Genomic DNA, 9207 nt, shown 5'->3' with positions numbered 1-9207 from the left:
GATATTTTCCATATCTTACTAAAAGAAATACTTAATATTTTTTCCTTAACTAATTTTATATCATTTTAAGTTTTAGTTTGTTAGATAGCTACTAACCGATTTATTATATCTACAGCCACATTGATTTATCAAATAAAGAAGAAAAGGGAAAAAATAATAACAGATAGATAAAATACTTTAATGAAGTGTAGCTGGTGCAAATCCTTGACAAATACAGCTGTACACAGAAGCAATTTCAAACGTTGCATTATTAGGTCAAGTCTTTCTGAGCAGATTGACATTTGCTTTACTTCACGCCTACATACGCCTTCATACACAAGTTGCGTTATTATGTCAAGTCTTTCTGAGCAGAGTGACATTTGCTTTACTTCACGCCTACATACGCCTTCATACACAAGTTGCGTTATTATGTCAAGTCTTTCTGAGCAGAGTGACATTTGCTTTGCTTCACGCCTACATACGCCTTCATACACAAGTTGTTTATAGGAAAAATAAATAAAAATGTCCCAAAACATGGGATTTCCGGAAGCTTAAGCGCAGTCCTCATTTTTGGGCGCAACACACACCAAAAAAACATTAAAAGCTACAAACTATTATATCCACTATTAATAGTTATACTTAATCAACTCTGACAAATGTAAGGTCGAAATCATTGAACACGTTTCATTAACTCTATGCAGACTAACTCAAGGCCGATTGAGGAATCACTGCCCGATTGAGGAATCATAAAATCTGAAACTGTACATTCAATCTGCTTTTCAAGCTTTAAAATATATAAGCCCCAGTTTCAGAAAATCTGTAACCTACAAATATAAAGAAACCTCCACACAAGCAAGAGACAAGCAAGCATCATCAAAACTAACATTACCCTCATAAAATTATGAGTTATTAACAATGAAAGCACGGTGGGATTCTCTGTGCCGGAAAACCAAAACAACAATGAAATTGAAACGAATAGATTAGAGGGGAATCTGCGGAAGAGGAACAGGTGTTGGAGTTGTTGGAGAATAGACAACCTTACCATCTATGCGTCTCACCACTTCTTTATTTCTCATTACCCACCAGCTATGAGGGATTTGGAGGCTTTCAATCAATAAATCAGAGTATTTGTTAACTAGAGCTGGATCTCTTCCAGATGACTTAAAGGGCAACTTGTGATTTCCTTGAAAACCATCAAGTGCGTGCAGATAAACCTCCAAGTTATGAAAGCTTGCAGGATTATGCGTTGTCTTCAGGAAAGGCGAGCGACTACTGTCTAAACTAATCTCAACTCCCACATGAACATACGCCCATGGAAGCCAGTGCAGAATCCTTGTCAGCCATCCGAGATTCTCGTTGAAGAAAACCCCAGGAATTTTCGGAACGAGATCTCTGTGGTTTACCACACGCAGCACTTTGACACTAATTTCTTCCATATGTTGGGAAAATGAGAGGTTCCCTACGCGAGGAGATGCGAAGGAAAACACTGTTACGGGAATAGAAGTCCAACCGTATTTATTCACCATGGTTTCCTTTATATCGTATGCGCTCAGTGTTGCCAGTGCAGCTCCCAAGCTGTGTCCAGTAAATGTTATGCTCAATACTTCTCCTTTCTCTGTGTATTCCTTTACTAATCTGGTTATCTCACCCATTACCATTCCTCTTGCACTGAGCGTGCATCTAACAGAGTCCTCGTCGGTAGAAGTATAGCAACTTAGAAAACCCTTCTCTATTCTGACATCAGGATTTGAAATGGTCTCGATGCTGGAGCAAGTTGTAGCTTTTGATGCCATAACAGGAACCAGTACGTCTCTGAGATTTTGCATCCATTCGAAGGCAGTTTGGGTGCCTCTCCATGAAACAACTATGTCACGTCTCCCTAGTCTCTTTATCTCATCTGGGTCAGTGCAAACCGCAATATAACCAATCCAGGCAACGCCTCCGCTTGATTCCTCGCCAAAAATGGAGTCCAAAAGACTCGTGTTGGCGTATATGTATTTGGTAACTTCATATCCATGCCCACAATTCAGCAAACTCAGTCTCTGGGCGAGGGAGCTTTTGCTACGCTTAGAATTCCCATAGTATGTTGAAGATGGTGTGTTGTCAAATGAATCATAGCATTGCTGTGCAAAATCACCGTATCTGAGTATCTCCGCTTTAAGAATTGGGTTAATGGGATCCAGCAGGCCATTCCAATTCTTCGCACCCTGGATTTCTTCCCACATATCAGAAACCTTGAATTGGGGGGTTGTTTTTTCATTGGCTTCCTTCCAGTTACCCACGACTAATCGAGATAGTGCCATCCTCTCGATGCTTGTTAACACTCGCAGCTCTGCAGAAGAGTATAAACAATATCTTCTCCTCTGTGACGTTCTTTCCTTCAAAATGTTGCATCGCAGTGCATACAAATAGAGAATGGGATGTGATGATTTGAAGAATTCGATTATATTTTAAGGTGTTCCTTTGACTCTGACTTGCTTTTTAATGCTTGGTATTTTTAGGTTTCTTCGCTTTTTCTTTGGTCCCTTTGATTGTAGTTCTATTGAAAAGCCTTTTGAATTGACTTCTCGTATCTTTATGAGCTTGTCAGTTCTTGTTTATGTTGGTTTGAACCCTAATTCACTTTATATAATCATAACAAGAGGGTTTCTTTTATTTTATCTTAGATGTTCTTCAAATTATATTCATATTATTTTGACTTAATAGGTCTTTCATCTTAAAACAATTTCCTACCCATTAAAAAATAAACATAAGAGTCTTAACAAAAGCTAAAATAATTTTATATTCTAATGAGTTCGTTGCAATGAGTTTGCATATTATGTAGTTTTTAATAAATATTAGCAAGTGATAAATTTGAATATATAAATGAAATTATTTAAAAATATTCAAGATATATAAAATTCAAGGTAAGAATACCAACTATGGGCTATGTACCATTTATCATTATCTCTCCTCACCTAACCTTCTAATTTTCAAATTAAAAATAATAATAACTAAAACTGTATTAATAAATATATGATGTGCCAATAGCTATCTATGTTTACTTCTTATAGTCAAAATTTTAGAATGATTATGAAACATTGTGCATAAGTAGTGACAATTTTTTATTGACTCTAAAAACATTGGTGCATAAATATTAAAAAGTTTTGAGGTGGTTGTAATGCAGTGTCATTGGGACATTTTCAATAAGATATAAGACAACTCTTTCAAATGACAATTTTTAAGAATCTCTTTATATAAGGTATCTCAAATCATGTATCTACAATTAAATTATATACTAAAACAACAAATGCATCTATTGTTTAAGATTTCTGACTGTATGCTCTCATCAATAAAATAGATTTCTATTATCAGAATTCAGAAACACTTATCTAAATAATTTGAAACTGTATTTTGAATCTATTTTAAAACTAATAAATAGCTGGCTGTAAAGAAAAGTAACATTATTAGGTTAATAAATAATGAGTTCCAATTACCAACGACCTTCAATTTCTCCTATGGTTGTCAATATTGACCTGTCGTGCACGTCGTTTAGTTTGTGGAAAGTATTATCTAAAACATTGTGGGTTCATAATTTATCATGAAAAATATGTCCTGCTCTCATTAATAATTTTTCGATGCCCTGATTCACGTCATTCATATTCACGTCACTCACATTCCAACCTAACTTTCATCAGACGAGTTTGGTGAATAAGGTCGGTAGGCATTCCTTTTGCAAATTGTCTCGAGTTTGTCAAACCACGCTGATTGAATTATCGTTGAAATTAGTATGGCTGCTCATTCATGACCATATTAATTGTGGCAATATCAGCCAAGCTTATGCCCTATAATTATTTTTCAAGGTATTTTTAACTTCGATTTTTTACAGATATTTCACTGTATTGATCAAATTTTAGTAAGTTGTTAGCACCGTAGTGAATTTGTCAGTATATTTTAGTAACACCGTAGTAAATTTGTCTGTATAGATTTCATTGGAACCAATGGTATGTGATTTTCTGGTTGTAAACAAAATGATTCAAATTATTTTTTATAATTTAAATTGATATATTTTTAAATGCATTTTAATTTAATATAAAAAGTGGTTATGCATAGTATTTTTTCAATGATTTTGCAGTTGCTCTCCTAATTTTTTCAAGGAGAAGTAAGAAGTAAGTAGTTCATGAGAATTGAACTTATTATCACATTTAGTTTGAATTTAAAATTATTTTTCTTCAAATTTTTATTTTTAGATTTTATTATATAATTAATATATTATTGAGTAAATTATTGACTCGATAATTTGATTGTAATATATAATATTTTTCACTTAAAACATTTTTGTCTTCTCCAAAGATAGTTTGTAGTGTACATCCCACATTTTCTTGGCAGTAGCCCACTCTTTTATGTCATTGAACTCAGTATAGCTTAGGGCTGATACAATCTTCAACATTGCTTGATTGTATTCTTGCTTCTTGTCACAACCCATTCTTAGACATGCCATTTTCTTTGTTATAATTAGTGCCACATAAACTTGGTAAACCTAGTTTACTTTTTCTCATAAATAATAATTGATGAGGTTTAAAGAAACAGTTACACACATTAAGGGAGGCACTTAGACTCATCTTTTTGTTATGATGTAATTAACCTACGTAATGAGTAGTATCAGAGATAGAATTTCCACCTCTTGAAACTCCAAAAGAGCCAATGGGGCTTTTGGTTCATTCATGAAGCATTTTGCTCTTTAAGTTTAATAAAAGCACTGGCAAATCAGCAGCAACAAGAGGGAGAATCAAAATGAGAATGCAGTGTGGAAGGAGAAGAGCCATCACCACTTAGTCACCAACAGAAATTATTTTTTGTCTCCAAGTAGCATCTGCAACAATCTTGTAACTCGTATTACTATCCTCTAACTTTTGTTTGACATCTTGCCAGAGCTAGCTAAGGTGTTCGGCAAAGGCAACTCCATCATCACTAATTTTGTCTCTCAAGGGAAGTGACACAAGATCTAGAACACTTTGTGGGTTTTGACCATAGACAATTTGAAATGGAGATTTTAAGGTGGATGTGTTAACAAAACTATTAGAGGCAAATTTTGCTTGGGTAGTGCCAAGTGCCATTGTTTAGGCTTCTCCCCCATAGTGCAATGTAACGAATTTCCCAAACTTTGATTGACTACATCTGTTTGTCCATCAGTTTGGGGATGATAGGCACTACTAACCTATAATTTTGTTCCTAATTTTCTTTAGAGAGTCCTCCAAAAATGGATCAAGAACTTAGTATCTCTATCAGAGGTAATGGTCTTTGGAAGGCCATGTAAAAAAACAACTTTTGAGAAGAATAGTTCTACTACTCTAGTTGCATTGTTGGTCTTTATACAAGAAATAAAGTGGACCATTTTTGAAAATCAATCAACAAACACAAAAATAGAATCATTACCTCATAGAGTGTGTGAGAGACCCAATACAAAATCGATACTCAATTCAATCCATGGTAAGGTGGGTACTGGTTAAGAGATGTAAAATCCTGTATTCTGTGAATGTCCTTTAGCCACTTGATAGTTTCTACACCTTGCCACATATTTAGTGATGTCTCTCTTTATCTTGGGCCAATAATACTTATCTTCAACTAATTTTATTATTTTTTCCTTTCCAAAGTGTCCAACTAGTCCACGACTACGGAATTCCCTAATAATATTTTCGCGCATGGATTTGCCTAGTATACATAGTTGTTTACCCTTAAAGAGGTAACCATCCTACATAAAATAGTCACCTTTCACATGATCCAACTGACTAGAAGCTGAAGCCTTTATCTATTCTACAATTTCCTAGAAATCATCATTAGTTTCACACAATGTCTTAATAGCATCAAAACCAGTGACCTCAGTTTCCATTGTAATTAATAGTGTAGTGGTCTTGCTCAAGGCATTAGCAACTTGATTTTGTTTTCTAGACTTATGTTTCAAGACAATGGTATATCCCTATAAGAAAGATACCCACTTGGTATGTCTATTCTTCAACTTTTTTTGTGCATTGAGATATTTCAAAGCAATATGATCAGTAAATAGCACAAACTCATGTGGGACCAGATAGTGCCTCCAATTTTTTAATGCTTGAACAATTGCATAAAACTCTAGATCGTAGGTAGAATAATTTTTCCTTACTTAATTCAATTTCTCACTAAATAAGGCCACATGTTTACCTTCTTGGCTAAGAACAATGCCTATCCCAACATGTCAAGTATGAAACTCTAGTTTAAAAACTTTGCCAAAATTTGGAAGTGTCAATATAGGAGCTTCAGTTTCCTTTTACTTCAAGAATTTAAAACTCTCTTCAACAATTTTTTTCCATGTGAGCTCCCTCCCTCTAGTAAATTCTATTATGGGTGCTACTATACTGCTAAGATTTTGGAAAAAAAATTGGTAGAAAGTTTCCAACCCATGAAAATTTGCACACATGTTATACTAGAAGGACTGGGCCATTCAAGGATTGCACTTACCTTTTCTGGGTCCATTTAAACACCATCTTGTGAAATGGCAAAGCCTAGAAAGATCAAACTAGTTTGCATGAGTCTACACTTCTTCATGTTTGCAAAGAGCTTCTCCTTCCATAAGACACTCAAGATGATCCCTAGGTGTTGTAAGTGTTCTTCCTTTCTTCTACTATAGATAAGAATATCATCATAGTAAACTACAAAGAAGTTACCAATGTAAGGTTGCAACAACATATTCATCAACCACATAGATGTGCTAGGTGCATTTGAAAGCCCAAAAGGCATAACAATCCATTCATATAAACCATCTCTTATCTTAAATACTGTCTTCCATTCATCTCCCTCTCAAATGCAAATTTGGTGGTAGCCACTTCAAATATCAATCTTGCTAAAGTACTTAGCCCGTACTAATTCATCCATAATGTCCTCTATCTAAGACATAAGAAACTAGTACTTAGTGGTAATCTTATTCATTTCTCTGTTATCAGTGCATATCCTCCATGTGCCATCCTTCTTTTGATTCAACAATGAGGGTACTACATATGGACTCATACTTTCCCTTCCCATTCCCTTTTGCATCAATTCTATCACTTGTTTATTCAACTCTACTTGTTTTGTTGGATTCAACTAATACCATATTCTCAAAACTAACCCCATCAACAATAACATGACATACCTTTCCACCAGAAGTGCATCTAGTTCTAAGAATGTTGGTTCAAAGCCATGAGTTGTTAGAGTTCTTTACATGAACTTCATCTTTTTTAGGAATGACCATTGAAGTCTTCATCATGAGGGATTCTCCCACATCTGGTGAAATTTCTTTCTCATCCTCTTCTGGCTGAACCAAATTCACTCTAGGCTGTCTTCCTTGATTTATTTTTTCCATGCTATAATTTGAGTATTCAAAGGCTCTATGCCCTTATTTTCCACATCTAAAATAGGTAAGGGGCTTCCGTTGGTTTTCCCATCCTCTTCTACTATGAAAACCTCGTCCTTATGAAAATCTCGTTCCACTTTCCTATTTTGTAGGATCTTGTCTATAATTTGTATTTCTTTTGAATCCTTGGGAGGACTCTCTTCGGCTATAATTAGAACCTCCACGAAATGGTGTTATGAGACCCCTTTTTCCTCCTCTATTACTCTAATTGTACTATTAATTGTACTTTTCTTCATCCCTTAGAGCTAATTGGTAGGCTACCTCCATACTATTAACATGATGCATACTCAGTTCATCTTGGATAAAGAATTTAAGGCTATTCATGTATCTAGCAGCCACCTTCTCATCATTTTCTTTATGCTCTATATCATAGGTAACTTATAGAACTCATTTGTGTACTTGTGTAGAACCCAAATTTTGCTTCAAATTCTAGAACTTACAAAACAAATTTTGTGAGTAATCCAAGGGTAAGAACTTTTCATGAATCTTTTTCTCCATCTTACTCCATGTTTTGATCTTTTCCTTTTGGTTTTTGGTTTTCTTCTTCTGGAGATGATTCCACCATATCATTGCACGTCCCTTTAATTTTTTTCATGCAAAATTCATCTTCTTTTCCTTGGCCATAGGCTTCCATTCAAGAAATTTACCCATCTCATTTAGCGAGTCTATCAACTCTTCTTGCTTAAGACTACTAGCCTAGTCTGAAACTTCCATCTTGATCCCTCATTTTTTTGCTTCTAAAGCCCAAAGCACTATATCTCCATATCTCAACTCTTCCAAATGTTCTTCTTCATTTTCTTCATGTTGATTAGCACCTCTTTGATTTCCCTCTCCATTTGATTCATCCTCTCCTTGTGCTACTAGTATTCCTTGATTATCCATTCTCTTGTCCAGGCATTGAATCTATCTTTGCATATCCAACATAAATCTTTGCTTTGGGGTGACACCTCCTCTTCCTCTTTCTCTTCCTCTCCCAACCATCTTCCTACTTTGATACAAAATGATGTAGCCCAAACCCTTCAAAATAATAACTCAAAAAAATTAACACAACACAAATTTTCAAAATACTAGATTCTTCATTAAACTTCTCCAACTCTACTCTACCTCTACAATGAAAGAAAATAATTAATTTTTAAAATTTCAAAAATAAACATATTTGGTAGATTTTTTTAGGAAAATAGATTCTTCCATTTTTGCTTATTTTCAAATCCCATCCTAAAAATCCCAATTTTTCTCAAGAAAACCCCCCAACAAAGGAAAGATGAATTTCCAACTAATCTACGAAATCAAGAATATGATTTTAGATTTATTCCAAAAGAAACTTTCTAAAAAAATACAAAAAAACACAAAAATCCAATTTCAGAGGCCAAGATGATATTTTAGGCTCCTAAAAAAATGTCCAAGATGGCCACCTATTGAGTTGAGCTCCATTGACAATCCAAATAACTCCTTCTCATGTAATTGCCTATAAAATTTTAGCCAAAACTTACATCCAAGTCAAAAGCTATGACTTCTGACTGTTGATGTACCACACATAGTGCATTACTCCTCCTCTAATTTTTGTCAAATGCAACTTCATCAAACTATGACATGCATGGAGGTTCTCCTTGTTTAGCCTTGGTATGCCCTTTTTGTACATCTTGACCTTTAGCTTCAAGTACCTTCAACCTTTTCTCTACAAGAACCACAAGCTATCATACCAATTATTAGAATGATTTAGAATAACTTAGAGGGGGGAGAGGAGTGAATTAGTTATCCTTGAGTCTAGATGTAACAAATCAACTTTTAATCACTTTAAACACTTCAAATCTAATCATTAAGTA

General features: G+C 34.7%; 1 pseudogene; it reads right to left on the bottom strand.

Annotated features, from left to right (window-relative positions):
• Nucleotides 1–640: 640 nt before the first annotated feature.
• Nucleotides 641–2387, bottom strand: LOC149537569 (phospholipase A1-Igamma2, chloroplastic pseudogene; annotated as a pseudogene).
• Nucleotides 2388–9207: the final 6820 nt, after the last annotated feature.

This window comes from Cupressus sempervirens, chromosome 9 (assembly GCF_028749045.1).
Source record: "Cupressus sempervirens isolate cs-2001-9-10 chromosome 9, ASM2874904v1, whole genome shotgun sequence".
Lineage (NCBI taxonomy): Eukaryota > Viridiplantae > Streptophyta > Pinopsida > Cupressales > Cupressaceae > Cupressus > Cupressus sempervirens.
Note: the sequence above shows the minus strand (reverse complement) of the source record. Positions and strands in the feature narration are given on the sequence as shown.